This window comes from Babylonia areolata, chromosome 6, assembly GCF_041734735.1.
Source record: "Babylonia areolata isolate BAREFJ2019XMU chromosome 6, ASM4173473v1, whole genome shotgun sequence".
In the NCBI taxonomy this organism is placed as follows: domain Eukaryota; kingdom Metazoa; phylum Mollusca; class Gastropoda; order Neogastropoda; family Buccinidae; genus Babylonia; species Babylonia areolata.
In genome coordinates, this window is record NC_134881.1 from 49,003,722 (window position 1) to 49,019,270 (window position 15,549).

Sequence of the window (15,549 nt, forward strand, 5' to 3'; positions counted from 1 at the left end):
TGTTTGAATATGTGTTTCATCCTTTGTCCTTTTTATCGTGCTGCTTCATACATACATTTAGTTTTCTGTGTGTTTAAGGACATATGATTTAATTGTGTCCAATCACTAAGTCTCTGAATGTTGTCTTGAAGATCATCTGTGAGTTTACAGGCATCTGAATTGCTTGAATGCAGGGAAGTGTCATCTGCGAACATTTCACATTTACATGTCATAGAACAAGGCAAGTCATTAACATAAACAGAAAATAATATTGGCCTTAAGATAGATCCCTGTGGTACTCCATGTTTATTGATTTAAATTTTGAGGTTTGATTATTTACTGCTACTAACTGTTTCCTGTCCGAAAGAAAAAATTCTATGAGTAAAATCTGGTGTTAAATTATACATTGCATATGTGTGTATGTGTGCACGTGTGTGTGTGTGTGTGTGTGTGTGTGTGTGTGTGTGTGTGTGATGGTATGAGAGAGCATTAAAATTATTATTGTTGAAGTCTAACTTAATGTATTATCGTTCCACAACAGGCTGTTCTTCAACAAGGCTGTTTGCATGCATAATGTGATATATGGAAATGCTCCCCAAAAGATTACAGAAACTTTTAAAACTAATGACCGCAGACACAACCATATGTTATGTATACCTAGACCTAGAAACAACCTTTATAAATCCAGCTTCCTATACTCTGGTGGAAATTTATGGAATAACCTTCCACTCGTTTTAAAAGATACAACGAATAAAAATGTGTTTAGGAAAAATATGAAAAATTACCTTATTAACTTTTCAAAAGATTAACAATAATACAAATTTATATCTATTAGTTACCAAATTCATGATTTGTGAAATGTTTTGTATATGCCTTTGGTGTTGTAAGAGGGTGTATGTGTATGCGAAACGGGATATGTTGTAAATGTGTTGTAAATACTAATGTGTATTTCATTTTCGCACGATTCGTGTATGCACGTACCTATATTTCTAGTACTTTTGTGTGTTTTGTTCTGTGTATCTCCCCACTTCTCTCTTTTTTCTTTTTTTCAGACGGCTTGATGTAAAAAAAAAAACAAAAAAAAAAAAACAGTCGTTGCTTATTCAATTACCATCTTGAAATAAAAATTTTGACTTTGACTTTGACTTTGACTTTCACACACACACACACACACACACACACACACACACACACACACACACACTATAGCTTTGTACCGTTGATTCATCAATCATTATTTGTTTGATCAAAGTCCCTTCCCATCTTCCCATGAAAAATTACAGTTGTTTCGGACCTGAATCTTTCTCGTCACGAAAGTTCCTGGGAAGCTTTTTTATTTCTTATTTTATTTATTCATTTATTTTTGATAATAATAAAAGTATCTGTTGACGTGATTATAAAAAAGACTTAATGAATTACTGGCTTTAAAAATATTTCGTTATTTTCCAAACCCATGATTTCTATTTTTTCTTCAGAACACCGCAGTCGTTAAAAACAATTGCAACTATCATTGAAACAGAGCACGCACTTCCTCTTAGGGGAGGGACATGAAATGACTGTTGAAAGACCTAAGACTCTTCTTGTAACTGAAGAGTTTCTCTAAAGCGTACTGTCCTGTGGTGTAGTTTTTAGAAAAGAAAACAACGCTCTGTGAGACGTTTTTATGGTTTTTGAAATGTTGCACCCTTGAAACTTACTTCTTGACATGTGTATTGCCAAACAAGTAGGAGAAGCCTCCTTATTTACCAACCAGTACGGGGCATAAAGAGATAGAAGAATCAAAGTGTTTGTCATGAAAGGAACAAGAATCCAGACACAAAGTGCGGCAGATGGGTCTTCAACAAGGTGCACAGCCACTAACCTTCATCGTTGAAAACCAGCGACAAATGCATGGTCTTTACAGCATCACGCCGAAATCTGCACTGATAACGCTTCCCGCAAACCGGCCTGTCACCACGTGGCGCAAGGCACTGTCCTCAATCGATTCTTCTTCTTCGTTCATGGGCTGCAACTCCCACGATCACTCGTATGTACACGGGTGGGCTTTTATGTGTATGACCGTTTTTACCCCGCCATGTAGGCAGCTGTACTCCGATTTCGAGGGTCATCAATAGATTTGAAACGCATGGCACTGTCCTCATCAATAAATTGAAACGCATGGCACTGTCCTCATCAATAGATTGAAACGCATGGCACTGTCCTCATCAATAGATTGAAACGCATGGCACTGCCCTCATCAATAGGCAGAAACGCATGGCACTGTCCTCATCAATAGATAGAAACGCATGGCACTGTCCTCATCAATAGATTGAAACGCATGGCACTGTCCTCATCAATAGATAGAAACGCATGGCACTGCCCTCATCAATAGATTGAAACGCATGGCACTGTCCTCATCAATAGATAGAAACGCATGGCACTGTCCTCATCAATAGGCAGAAACGCATGGCACTGTCCTCATCAATAGGCAGAAACGCATGGCACTGCCCTCATCAATAGATTGAAACGCATGGCACTGTCCTCATCAATAGATAGAAACGCATGGCACTGTCCTCATCAATAGGCAGAAACGCATGGCACTGCCCTCATCAATAGGCAGAAACGCATGGCACTGTCCTCATCAATAGGCAGAAACGCATGGCACTGTCCTCATCAATAGATTGAAACGCATGGCACTGTCCTCATCAATAGGCAGAAACGCATGGCACTGTCCTCATCAATAGATTGAAAACGCATGGCACTGTCCCAGAAACGCATGGCACTGCCCTCATCAATAGATTGAAACGCATGGCACTGTCCTCATCAATAGATAGAAACGCATGGCACTGTCCTCATCAATAGGCAGAAACGCATGGCACTGCCCTCATCAATAGGCAGAAACGCATGGCACTGTCCTCATCAATAGGCAGAAACGCATGGCACTGTCCTCATCAATAGATTGAAACGCATGGCACTGTCCTCATCAATAGGCAGAAACGCATGGCACTGTCCTCATCAATAGATTGAAACGCATGGCACTGTCCTCATCAATAGATTGAAACGCATGGCACTGTCATCATCAATAGGCAGAAACGCATGGCACTGTCCTCATCAATAGATTGAAACGCATGGCACTGTCCTCATCAATAGATTGAAACGCATGGCACTGGCATCAACAATAGGCAGAAACACATGACATTGACCTCGTTACCAGGCTCAAACGCATGACATTGACCTCGTTACCAGGCTCGAACGCATGACATTGACCTCGTTACCAGGCTGAAACGCATGACATTGACCTCGTTACCAGGCTGAAAGGCATGACATTGACCTCGTTACCAGGCTGAAACGCATGACATTGACCTCGTTACCAGGCTGAAACGCATGACATTGACTTCGTTACCAGGCTGAAACGCACGCATGCCTGTTTTAAGTATTTTTGTTTACAGTATTTCTTTTCAGATGCTGGCTCTGTCGAAGCATGCATAGTTGATATTGCCTTGGTATACGACACGTAATTTTTTTTAATATTTTATTTATAAAAAGGTTGTAAACTTCAGCGGGTCAGTGGATGGAGTGGAGGCAACAAGCACCTGTACATCACAGTTTGAGGACAGGGTGCTGGTCTGGTGTGGTGTGGTGCCCAGTCTGTCCACTGTCCCCACACAGACATTCTGCCCAAACGATAGAGTTTTGATGTGTTATCGAAACTGAATATGTGTTTCCTTTCTTTAAACAGTCAGCTATAAATCTCCAGGAGAAATCTCTGTAGAGAAACTACGTTGTGGAATGTTGGCCTGGTGGTAACGCGTCCGCCTAGGAAGCGAGAGTCTGAGCACATTGGTTCGAATCCCACGGTCGCCAGTATTTTCTTCCCCTCCACTAGTAATACCTTGAGTGGTGGTCTGGACGCTAGACATCCGGATGAGACGATAAACCGAGGTCCCGTGTGCAGCATGCGCATAGCGCATGTAAAATAACCCACGGCAACAGAAGGGTTGTCCCTGGCAAAATCATATAGAAAAAAATCTACTTCAATAGGAAAACAAAGTTTTTAAAAATGCTGGCAGAAAAACAATAAAAAATGGGTGGCGCTCTCAGTGTAGCGACGCGTTCTCCCTGGGGAAAGCAGCCTGAATTTCACACAGAGAAATCTGTTATAACAAAAAAGTAATACAATACCTTTGTACGGTCAGTTATGCGCCGAACAAACTGGCAGCTTCATATATAAGCAATTGTTTCTTTCGTGGGCATCGTGATATCCAAGAGTAAAATGGGTTAATTTCAATAATCTCTACATTAATTGTCAAAGAGAATCAACTACATATTGCTTGGATGTCTTGTATCAAACTGTAACACTAGAGGGTATAAACACGTCATACGGAAATGCGGGCAGTTGCTACACAAGTGGGATATTGGGAGGAGGCAGCTGCATTCCACATGCAGAGTTTTGGAAGCAGTGGCTACTGGCAGGGTTCATGGAGCGGGCATGTCAGTCCTCTGATCACGACAGAGGGTGGGGGGTGGTGGGAGGAGGGAGGTGAGAGGCCAATTCAACCCGTGAAGGCAAAGACCTTGTATTGTAGGACCCGCATAGCCGACCTGGCTCCAACTTAATAGACTTTGTGATCCGGCCCACGTCAAGGGCTTTACATAAGTCAGGCAGTGTCACCTTGCCCGAGATCACGGGGAGAGACACAGGGGGAACAGGTTATGCAGATTGTGCCACCTTGAAAGGAGAACAGGGGAGGGGTGGGTGTGACGGACAGAAGGGTCAACCATCTTGACGCGTTCCCTCCCTCCACCCCTCTGTCCTCTCTCTCTTTCTATGTGATTGTGTAATTACACGAGTCCCCCACCACCATCCCCACCCCCACCCCCTCTCTCTCTTGAGAGAGCAACGTCAAAGAATCAGACACATGTTCACTGTACTGTGTCCAGAACTGTGTCTCACTGTACTGTGGTCAGGGTGTCACAGTGCTGTGGTCAGAACACGGTGTCACTGAACTGTGGTCAGGGTGTCACTGTACTGTGTCCAGAACTGTGTCTCACTGTACTGTGGTCAGGGTGTCACAGTGCTGTGGTCAGAACACGGTGTCACTGAACTGTGGTCAGGGTGTCACAGTGCTGCGGTCAGAACAGGGTGTCACTGTACTGTGGTCAGGGTGTCACTGTACTGTGGTCAGAACAGGGTGTCACTGTACTGTGGTCAGGGTGTCACTGAACTGAGGTCAGGGTGTCACTGTACTGTGGTCAGAACAGGGTGTCACTGTACTGTGGTCAGAACTGGGTGTCACTATACTGTGGTCAGGGTGTCACTGTACTGTGGTCAGAACTGGGCGTCACTGTACTGTGGCCAGGGTGTCACTGTACTGTGGTCAGAACTGGGTGTCACTGTACTGTGGTCAGAACAGGGTGTCACTGTACTGTGGTCAGGGTGTCACTGTACTGTGGTCAGGGTGTCACTGTACTGTGGTCAGAACTGGGTGTCACTGTACTGTGGCCAGGGTGTCACTGTACTGTGGTCAGAACTGGGTGTCACTATACTGTGGTCAGGGTGTCACTGTACTGTGGTCAGAACTGGGTGTCACTGTACTGTGGTCAGAACAGGGTGTCACTGTACTGTGGCCAGGGTGTCACTGTACTGTGGTCAGGGTGTCACTGTACTGTGGTCAGGGTGTCACTGTACTGTGGTCAGAACAGGGTGTCACTGTACTGTGGCCAGGGTGTCACTGTACTGAGGTCAGGGTGTCACTGTACTGTGGTCAGGGTGTCACTGTACTGTGGTCAGAACTGGGTGTCACTGTACTGTGGTCAGGGTGTCAATATACTGTGGTCAGAACTGGGTGTCACTGTACTGTGGTCAGAACTGGGTGTCACTGTACTGTGGTCAGAACTGGGTGTCACTGTACTGTGGTCAGAACTGGGTGTCACTGTACTGTGGTCAGGGTGTCACTGTTCTGTGGTCAGAACAGGGTGTCACTGTACTGTGGTCAGGATGTCACTGTACTGTGGTCAGAACTGGATGTCACTGTACTGTGGTCACGGTGTCACTATACTGTGGTCAGAACTGGGTGTCACTATACTCTGGTCAGGGTCTCACTGTACTGTGGTCAGAACTGGGTGTCACTGTACTGTGGTCACGGTGTCACTATACTGTGGTCAGAACTGGGTGTCACTATACTCTGGTCAGGGTGTCACTGTACTGTGGTCAGGGTGTCACTATACTGTGGTCAGAACTGGGTGTCACTGTACTGTGGTCAGAACTGGGTGTCACTGTACTGTGGTCAGAGTGTCACTATACTGTGGTCAGAACTGGGTATCACTGTACTGTGTTCAGAGTGTCACTATACTGTGGTCAGAACTGGGTGTCACTGTACTGTGTTCAGAGTGTCACTATACTGTGGTCAGAACTGGGTGTCACTATACTGTGGTCAGAACTGGGTGTCACTTTCCTGTGGTCAGGGTGTCACTGTACTGATCAGCTTCATCTGCTGTGTCGTGATGGCTCACCTACCCATTCTATCAGGACATGGCTCAAGTGATCACACTTTCAAAAATACATTTCCCGTCACAATGAAATATAATTCAAGCTGCTTTCTTCGGGTGAGCGCGACGCCATTTTTCTGTACTGGTACGGTTGTTGATGTTTTTTTGTTTTTTTTGTTTTTTGTTTTTTATAGGCCTATATCAAAGCAGTTGTTTCTTCCAGAGACAACGATCTTTTTGTGGTGAGTTCTTTTACGTGCGCTACGTTTTGTAAGTCAGACAGGTCATCATCAATGGAACTAGGCTGGGCTGCATTAGCGATCTCAGCCAAGCTTGCTTGTCGTTAAGAACGTTACTAGGTCTGCTTTGTTTCCTTAAACATGAAAGTTCACCAACGAGATTTGCTAGGTATGGGTTAGTCCAACTGCTGTTTCTGACCAGGTGGTTTATCACTTCATAGTGTTAGAAGGGGAGACATTTCACCGCCACGACTTCGAATCAACATGATTTTAAGGGCGTAAACCAGTAGGTACTAGGTTGTTAAAACAACATAATTTTAAGGGTGTAAACCAATAGGTACTAGGTTGTTAAAACAACATAATTTTAAGGGTGTAAACCAGTTGGTACCAGGTCGTTAAAACAACATGATTTTAAGGGTGTAAACCAATAGGTACTAGGTCTTAAAACAACATGATTTTAAGGGTGTAAACCAGGTGTAAACCAATAGGCACTAGGTCTTAAAACAACATGATTTTAAAGGTGTAATCCAATAGGTACTAGGTCGTTAAAATAACGTGATTTTAAGGGCGTAAACCAATAGGTACTAGGTCGTTAAAACAACATGATTTTAAGGGCGTAAACCAATAGGTACTAGGTCGTTAAAACAACATGATTTTAAGAGTGTAAACCAACAGGTACTAGGTCGTTAAAACAACATGATTTTAATGGCGTAAACCAATGGGTACTAGTTCGTTAAAACAACATGATTTTAAGGGTGTAAACCAGCAGGTACTAGGTCGTTAAAACAACATGATTTTAAGGGTGTAAACCAACAGGTACTAGTTCGTTAAAACAACATGATTTTAAGGGTGTAAACCAGTAGGTACTACGTCGTTAAAACAACATGATTTTAAGGGTGTAAACCAGTAGGTACTACGTCGTTAAAACAACATGATTTTAAGGGTGTAAACCAGTAGGTACTACGTCGTTAAACTCAAGCATAACCATGACGAGAACTAGGATGAGGGAGGAGGATGGGACGTCGTGAGTGAGAGAAGAATCAAAACGTTTGTCATGAAAGGAAAAAGAATCCAGACACAAACTGTGGCAGGTGGATCATCAACCAGGTGTGAGGGTAATGGAGTAAGCAAGACAATGTTGTTGTTTTTATCCAGCACTCGAAGGAGAAACAGAAACATAAAACAAAGAGGGAAATGATATCAATACAACATGCACATTATAATCATGGTTACATGAATGGTGATTTGGCACTTACAACACTACATAGCTAGAGGAGAATGAAGGGAAAGAGAAACTAAGGGGCAGAGAGAGAGAGAGAGAGAGAGAGAGACAGAGAGCAATCGGACTACTTAATCCGTGAAGGTGACAGCATTTTTTTAAAACTTTTGTTCCGTCTTCTCTTCCTCTTTTCTTTCCATCCTATCTGAGTATTATGGATATTGCAACGGTCGCAGATAATCTCTGTCCCACGCTCTCTCTCTCTCTCTCTCTCCTCGTGTTCTGTTTTTCATCAGGGTGTAAAATTTAATTCAACACCGGTGTTTTTGCCCAGTGTCACCGACACTGATGCTGCACGTGAAAGTGTAAACATGTGCGTGAACGTTGAGAGTGCTGCACAGAGCAGTGTGTGTTGTGATTTGCCTTGTGCAAACAGGTCACTGTGTGAGCATGGGTGTGACACAGATGTGTTCAATGATTCGTGTACAGCCAGCCATCCCAGTTCCGATGGCAATGAAAACAATAATACTTTGAATAATAAAGCAAAGTTTCTTTCTTTTTTACATTGGAATGTAAATGGACTATTGTCCAAGTTATCTGATACAGATTTCACTTCATTTGTCTGTTCTTTCGATTTTATATGTTTAGCTGAAACTTTTGTCGATGAATTTACCAATATTTTTTCCGGATACGAAAGTGTGTGTATCCCCGCAGTAAAATTCACAACACAAGGGAGACGATCTGGGGGTCTGGTATGTCTAATTAAAAATGATTTGATGGTTTATGTTGAAGAAGTAAAAATTAAGGCTTGTAATTTTGGCGCCTTTGTGATTAACAAAACGTTGTTTGGAATTGGGAAAGATGTATTGTATGTATTTTGTTATGTACCACCTGAGGGTTCTCCGTTTTATTCATATTTTGATTGTGTAAACGGCATTGCGTTATTAGAAGAATATTTAACCGATTGTTTGCTGGCTTATGGCGATCTTCATATACTGTTGTGTGGTGATCTGAACAGTAGGGTTTCAAATGTTTCTCATCATTGTTAAGGGTGTTGTGATGTTTTAGATTTCCAGTACGCAAGCCATCCAGTAAGCACAGGTAGATGTTCTCAAGATATGTCATTGAATAATTACGGAAAACAGTTGGTGAATTTGTGCACTGCTTTCGATTTGTGTATTCTTAATGGAATGTGTTATGGCGACCGTCAAGGCTGCTACACTTTCGTGTCAGACAGTGGATGCAGTGTTAATGATTATTTTCTGATGTCTTGTGACCTATTTTCGTTTCTGTGTTACTGCTGTGAGTTGACTGTGTGTGAGCGGTTTGAATCTGACCACATGCCTGTTAAGTTTTGTTTGAATTATCTGGACGCTGATGAAAATGATAAGCAAAGCAAAACTGATTATGTTGTTGAAAAGTTTGTATGGTGTGATGATTCCGCCAATGTGTATCATGTAAATTTATTGTCTAAAGAATTTGAGGAGAAAATGGCCTTAGCGATTAGTCTGATTGAAGTTGATGTGAACGATGCATTAAATGCTTTTAATGTGTGTCTGAAAGATGCTGCACTGTGCATGAAAAAACAGGTAAATTGTAAGAAACAGTACAAAGATCAAGACTGGTTTGATGCAGAGTGTCGTTCTCATAAAAAGCAAGTTCGTAGACTATTGAATAAATTCAAACGTACGTTAGATGCCAAAGATCGTGATTGTTACTGGAGGGCAAGGCGTGAATACAAAATATGCTAAAGCTGAAAAAGAAACGATTCAATGATGCTCTTCTTAATGAATTGATAGTATCGATTAAGAGTCAGAAACGGTTTTGGGATACTGTACACAAGATTTCTATGAAAAGAAAGCAACCGGTAAATAATATTAGTATTGATACCTGGTTCGAACACTTTCAAGCACTTCTTACAAAAGACACTACTTTTGACAAAATAATGCATGAGGTAGGTGAAGAAGACGACGAAGAGAGTAATTTAAACCGTCCAATTTCTAAGGAGGAAGTGTTATTTGCTATTAGGAAGATAAAAAATTGTAAGGCTGCTGGACCGGATGGTATTATTCGTGAACTTTTAAAATATGGTTGTAAAACAGATATTGTGCTAGATTTCTTTGTAGTTTTTTTCAACTCTCTTTTTGATCATGGAATTTATCCTGAAAAATGGACTGAATCAATCGTTCTGCCGCTTTATAAAAAAGGTAACGTAAATGATCCGAATAATTATCGAGGCATATCCCTTAGTGATGCAGCTAGTAAAGTTTATAGTACTGTCATAAACTGCAGACTACAGGAATGGGTGGAAGAAAACAATATTACTGGTGAATATCAGGCAGGATTCAAACGGAATTACTCTACGGTAGATCACATTTTTACTCTGATGGCCTTTGTGCAAAAACAGTTTTCTCTGAACCGTAAATTATATGTTGCGTTTATCGATTTCGAAAAAGCCTTTGATTCTGTAAATAGAAGTATTCTGTGGCCTATTATGTTAAAAAATGGGATTAGGGGTAAATTATTTAGATGTGTAATGAGTATGTATGGCAGTGTGAAAGCTAGGGTTCGAAGCGGCGGAAACATGACAGATTATATTCAGTGTACAAGTGGAGTGAAACAAGGCGATGTATGTAGTCCCATTCTTTTTTCTTTGTTTATCAATGAGCTGACATCTGAGGTTATCGATAATGGAAGACATGGTGCACAATTCACAACAGAGTTCTTACAGTTGTTTATTTTACTTTTAGCAGATGATGTTGTTTTGTTGTCTGAAACGGTTATTGGCCTTCAAACACAGTTAAATAGTTTACATCGGGCTGCTTCCTCACTTCAGTTAGAAGTAAATATGACTAAAAGTAATATAATTGTGTTTAGAAAAGGTGGATATTTAGGAGCCAGGGAACGATGGTTTTATAATGGAGTTATTCTACCTGTTGTAAATGTATACAAATACTTAGGAATATATTTTTCAACACGATTAAGCTTCTCAGTAACTTGTAAAGATCTAGCGAGCAGAGCAAAGCATGCTATGTTATGTATAATGCAGAAATTGTCAAATTTAGGGAATCAGTCTTTCCAAGTGTTTATCAAACTTTTTGATTCACAAGTACAAACGATTGTTCAATATGGTGCTGAGGTATGAGGCTTAGATAACGCTTCAATACATTGTGAAAAAGTCCACTTATTTGCCCTGAAAAAATTCTTAGATGTATCGATACAAACGCCAAATGACTTAGTTTATGGTGAAACATGTAGGTATCCAATATATATAAACTCAGCAGTAAGATGTATAAAATACTGGTTAAAATTGATTGAAATGGAAGATACAAGACTACCAAAGAAAGCATATAAAATGTTATATGACCTAGATGCTAGAGGCAAGGTAAACTGGGCAACTAAAGTAAAAGTAAAATTATGCGAATTAGGTTTCGGGTATGCGTGGATCAACCAAGGCGTTGGGAATGTAAGTGCATTTTTAAATATGTTTCGAGAAAGACTTATTGATTGTAGATGGCAAGAGTGGGGTGCCCACATTCAGGACAGTAACAGGTTTGATTTGTATCGACATTTCAACTCACTGCACTGCATGCCGACATATATGTTAATGAAAATGGATAAGCACTTAAAAATTATTATGACAAGATTTGGATTTGGCTATCTGATATAACTGTTCATCGTTTTCGTTATAGAACACATAATTAAAGTGAACTTGTGTGTCCATTATGTAATGATGCACGGGAAAGTGAAGTTCATTTTGTATTTTGCTGTTCTGCCTTGGATGATCTCAGAGAACAATTAATTCCTAAAAAGTTTTACAGACAACCTTCTGTTTTCAAACTTGCACTGCTATTAGCATCTGTGAATGAGAATGTTGTCAAACGTTTTGCATTATATTTGTATAAGGCGTTTCAGATTCGTTCTATCTGTAGTGAGTAACGCGTATTGTAATTCTGTTTGTTGAATTCAGTGTTAAATGTGATGCACGATTGATTCAATGTTTTCACATCACCCCCTTCATGAGGGGCTATGGCCTATTATGAATAAAACATTCGCATTCGCATTCGCATTCTCTCTCTCTCTCTCTCTCTCTCTGTCTGTCTGTCTGTCTGTCTCTCCGATAATGGTGGGCGTGATGTGTGAAGATAGAAAAGGGAGGGGGGGGGGGGGGTGGGGGGGGGGGGGGGGAAGAAATGGACCAGTTTTCACAATCGTCCGGTGATTACACTGCACGGTGCATTGATTCTGAATGCCAAAAGGACTGTATCAAAGGCATGGTTCTATCCACCTCTGCGCACGAACATGGCATTAGCGGCAGGATTGTCAACACCTTTCTGGTCTCAGGGCGAAAAAACGACAACTGATGAACAGGGTTAGGGAACAGAGAGAGGGGTTGGCACGCTGATGTTTGTTTTGCCATGGCAGTGGCACATTGCATTTCACAATGATACTTGATTTTGATACATTATCATACATGCCAATTGAAATGTATTTTGTCCTCTTTTGCATGAAAGCAAAATACTCAGGATTTTATATATGCATAAAAAAACACAGAAAAAAGTATGTGCTTATACAAGCTGAATATTCGCGAACATTTTCCACACAAATCAGTGCATGTATTTCAATAAATCACTTGCGATTGAAAAAGCACTGCAAGAGAAAGAGAGGCTACACACACACACACACACACACACACACACACTGACTCATTTCAAGCCCAGGCTCTGTGACTGAGACAGCCCGCTTTGCCTCCGACCCTGTCCGTGCCTTTAACCCTTTATCTCCCGTTTGTCTGCACTTTGTGACCGCTGTGTCAAACAATACACTCTCACAGCTTTTGGGATCTGCGCCATTCTGTGTTCTAATCCTTCGATAACACGTTGAGATTTTAGGGCAGAGCAGGGGTCTTGGCCATGTTCTGACAGAGTGCTGTCTGTCAAGATCTCAGTGGCTTCCTGTGGGTTGCACTGATAACAACCCAGTCTGCTGTTGTGCTGTTCACTGCCACACGCTCATTCCATGGTGCGACAGCGTGAAGAAAAGGAGAGGTTATTGTGGACGCCTCCTTTCACCGGCCACACATTCACGTATTGTCCCATGCAATGCAGGCCCCAGTTTTTTCTTCGTTCATTACTTCGTTGTTGTTTTTACTGTTGCATTGAGTTTGAATGCTCCCTTAAAAGCTTTTATCAATGTATATGATATGCTCTATAACGATAATGTGCGCATTACCGGTAATAAGCAATCAGTCTTATGATTCTTTCTGCATGCTGAGCTCGGATGGGAAGAGATTGTCTGTGACACACTAGTCATTTCGGGATGCGTCACCTATCTCTCTGAACACATCAGCTGACAAGGCTTTCATTCTCTGTACTGATTCTCACAGCTTTCAACGCGTTCAGCGCCTTGGGAACATGCCAAGGTCAGATATACAGCGGATGTTAGTTTGCATATATAATATGTAATTTGTCCGCAAACTCTGACACCTGCTTGAAACTGAAACTGAACCACAACTATCAGCACAGATCGGCATAACCAACACGAGTTTGAAGACGCCATAGTGCAACGATTTGAGAATAAGGATCAACGTCTGACGGGCGCAATAGACGAGTGGTTAAAGCGTTGAACTTTCAGTCTGAGGGTCCGGGGTTCGATTCTCGTTTAGGGCACCTGGTGGGTAAAGGGTGGAGATTTTTTTTTTTTTAATCTCCCAGGTCAACATTTGTGCAGACCTGCTTGTGCCTGAACCCCCTTCGTGTGTATACGCAAGCAGATCAAATACGCACGTTAAAGATCCTGTAATCCATGTCTACGTTCGGTGGGTTATGGAAACAAGAACATACCCAGCATGCACACACCCGAAAATGGAGTATGGCTGCCTACATGGCGGGGTAAAAGCCCACTCGTGTACATACGAGTGAACATGGGAATTGCAGCCCACGAACAAAGAAGAAGAAGAGATCACCGTCTTAGGTTCACCGAACAGAAGATGCAACGCTGACAAACAAAGTGGACGTTTCAGTGGAGAAGACCAGGAAACTGCCATTGGACTGTAAAGTTTTAAAACTATGTGGCATTGTTACTTTTGAAACAGTCGAAAAGTTTGTATTTTTCTCCAATGTCGATTTTTTTAAGTGACACTGGAGTGATAAAAGATACTCATATGAACATGGAGAGAAAAGAACCCAAACCAGAAGAAAACAAAATATATGTAAATGTGACAAGGAAGCAGATCCAGGTGTTTCTGTCCAGGTGTGAGAACTGTCAACTGAAAAATCAAAACAGAACAAAAGTGTTGTGAAACAAGTTTTACCACTGAGTTTTCACTCACGCGGACAGGTGAACTTCCTCGATGGGCAAAGTCAACGTCCTTTTCTTCTCTTTGCTTTTCATGTCTTTATCAATCACTCATTCGTGTCGATCGCGCTCATGAACACACACACACACACACACACACACACACAGAACTCAGATATCAGAAATATTTTTCTGCAAGGCCACTGAGACACAAAATACCGAAAGTAAAGGGGGAAGAGACCAACATCATGGACACATTTCTCAGCTGAAAACGTAGGCAAATAAAGAATTTAGTTCGTAACAGTTTCTGCAATTACGTTTTGTTTTTTGTTTTTTAAAACAGTTGTGTTATCATGTCATTTCTTCTTCTCTCTTCTATAAGGCGTTATATATAAATATTGCCACAGAGCGAGTAATGAGCCTGTTTCCATTTTGTAAAAACAACGCAAAGTCTGTGTGTCCATTTATATTTCTGAAAAATTGAGAGAGAGAGAGATTTTAAAACGCACGCACACAAACATACACACACAGACACAGACACACTTTGACACAGACAGATACACACACACACACACACACACACACACACACACACACACACACACACACATCGTGAGAGAGAGAGGTGGGGTCGTGAGAGAGAGAGAGAGAACGTGCTTGTGACAGACATCTTCCACTCCCTGGCCATTATTGGTGATGCTCAAGGGCTGCCTTGCCTACATACGGTAATGCGCAAAATCGTTGCCCATTACTGTGATGCGGAATTATTTTGCGTATTATCGGTTATTGACAACTACCACTATTGGAGCACGACATATAAAACGAAAAAAAAAACCTTTTTTTTTCTTTTTTTTTTCGTTTTTTTTGTTTCAGCTGGGAATAGCTGGGAACGATTCAATTTCGTCCCAAGGCCTTTCTCACTGGACTGGTGGGTTGGGCGCAATCAGGGATGTCCAGCCGCTCGCGGGGCTTTACGTGCCTTTAGCCAACATTTCCTTACTGGTTGACTGTGTGGCCTTGCTCAGCCAGCTCTTGAGTCGCCAGTTGTTAAGTCCTCAATGACCGTCATGGAGTCTCCAAATATTCCATCTTTTTCACTTGTACTCCATTGTGACGATTGTGCACACAGCCGCGCAGACGACACACACGCGTCCTGGTCGTTTAATTATTATCACCCCCTCGTTTAACTACCAGTCGATCTACTTACCACTACACCACTCTTATCACACACTAACATGCATGCGCGAGCGCGCTCAGTAGACACACACACACACACACACACACACACACACACACACACCTCGCGTGTGCAGTCTCATAACGCTTCTGTCAACTTTTTTTGTTAGG

At 41.8% G+C, this 15,549-nt stretch overlaps 1 protein-coding gene across 2 annotated transcripts in view; it reads left to right on the forward strand.

Annotated features, from left to right (window-relative positions):
* LOC143283112 (uncharacterized) overlaps positions 1 to 15,549 on the forward strand; it is a 110,240-nt gene that overhangs the window by 71,808 nt on the left and 22,883 nt on the right. The gene's annotated exons all lie outside the window — the stretch shown is intronic.